The sequence below is a fragment of the Microtus oregoni genome, unplaced genomic scaffold (assembly GCF_018167655.1).
Source record: "Microtus oregoni isolate MIOR12 unplaced genomic scaffold, Mior012 000074F_004, whole genome shotgun sequence".
In the NCBI taxonomy this organism is placed as follows: Eukaryota; Metazoa; Chordata; class Mammalia; order Rodentia; family Cricetidae; genus Microtus; species Microtus oregoni.
The window spans coordinates 52,395-54,295 of record NW_024543991.1 but is presented as its reverse complement, the minus strand read 5'-3'; the positions used below and the strand labels follow the sequence as shown (position 1 = coordinate 54,295).

The following is a 1,901-nucleotide window of genomic DNA, read 5'->3' as shown; positions in this document are numbered from 1 at the left end:
TCTGGTTTTCAACCTGCCAAGGTCTCTTGCTCGCAGAATCGACTGGGCTCTCAGTGGTCGTGGTTTGAACCCACCCGTGGCTTGGTCCATCTCGTGCAGGAATCATTACATGGCTTGCCTCTACCTCCTGAGTGCAGTGATTAAAGTTGTTGTCTGGAGACATGGTCCTTACTTAGCCCTACTCTTGCCGGTCTTCCAGAAGAAAGGTAGCAGTAATGCTAACGCTGGCAAGCAAGTTGAAGCGGGATGATGGTCTCAAAGGATCCCAGACATCTGCCTCCACATCTGACTCTACTCGACGGGTCTCTATGAGAGACAAGTTGCTTGTAAAAGAGGTTACAGAACTTGAAGCTAATTTACCCTGTACATGTAAAGTACACTTTCCTGATCCAAACAAGCTTCATTGCTTTCAGCTGACTGTAAGCCCAAATGAGAGTTACACTACCAGGGTGGAACATTTCAGTTTGAAACTGAAGTTCCTGAAGCCTACAGCATGGTGCCTCCCAGGGTGAAATGCTTGACTAAAATCTGGCATCCCAATATCACAGAAACAGGGGAAATATGTCTAAGTTTACTAAGAGAACACTCAATTGATGGCACTGGCTGGGCTCCCACTAGGACATTGAAGGATGTTGTTTGGGGATTAAACTCTTTATTTACTGATCTCTTGAATTTTGATGATCCACTGAATATTGAAGCAGCAGAACATCATTTACGAGACAAGGAAGATTTCCAAGACAAAATGGATGAATACATCAAGCGCTATGCCAGATGATAAGAGGGGAGATTGCAGTGCTGAGGACTTTGTCACAGTTGTCTCTGATGTGAAACAGCTAGAGGAAGCCCTCCTCCCCATCCTCATACTCCCTGTCAGCCCCTTGGGCTTGTCCCAGTCTTGCGACCTTGTCCTGAAGAAGACCATCCTCCTGGATACACAGCACAGCAAGAAAGTGTCTGGGCTTCGAGAGCGTTGTCCGCTTCCCTTAACATGTTTCCTGACACTCTGTCTAGGCTGTGGGATTCCTCCGAAGTTGTAATGAACTCACCATTGAGGATAGCACTTGCTTCCCTTAACCCCAACAAAGTCGGTGTCCTGCACCAGTGATGTAATGACATGTTTGGTGTGACTGGCAGATTGGCAATAAGAAACCCGCTATAAACTGTGATTGGATGCACTTTCTCTTAGCTTCTTCCACGAATGTTGGCCCTGCCTAGATGTGAAGCTTCCTGGAATGCATAGTCATTCACTGTAGATCTTACTGAAAAGCATATTTTATTTAATGTAAGTATATTTTGGAACAGATTTGTAATTTGTACAATTTGATGCTTTAATTATTTTTTTCTATTCTCAAAAAAATAAAAAGAATAAGCCACTAAAACAAATAAAAATCGAGGGCTTGTGGGGATTTTAAGTCCTGAGTGAATGTGTATTACCATGATCACAGCTATGGCAGGAACCCCAATGCCTCAAATCCAAGGGAATAGCAAAGCTTTTTGCAAATCAAGCTCAGAGAAATGGCATAGCCTTTGTCTGGGTCATGTACAGATGTTATAAATGATTGACCTTTAGGGGAAATCAATGCATATAGAAACTCTCAACCACAGCTTTTCCACACAGATGACTGCAACCTAAAACTATGCCCCTACAGAGATTAGCTAATTTGCTTTCTCCTTCTTTAGCTCTGTATAGCAAACTAACCCTCTTTCTCAATAGTATATATAATAAAAGTCCTGCGCTGAGCTCTGAAAGTCTTGCAGAAGAAAGGGAGGAGGGATTGTATGAGCCAAGGGGGTTATGATAGGGGAACCCACAAATGCAGTGACCTGAGCTCACGAGAGCTCATGGACACTAGGCTAACAGTTAGGAAGCCTGCATGGCTGACCCAGTCCTGAAGTATGAT

General features: G+C 43.9%; 1 pseudogene; it reads left to right on the top strand.

Moving 5' to 3' along the window:
* The first annotated feature begins 215 nt into the window (after nt 1-215).
* Nucleotides 216-862, top strand: LOC121441257 (annotated as a pseudogene).
* Nucleotides 863-1,901: the final 1,039 nt, after the last annotated feature.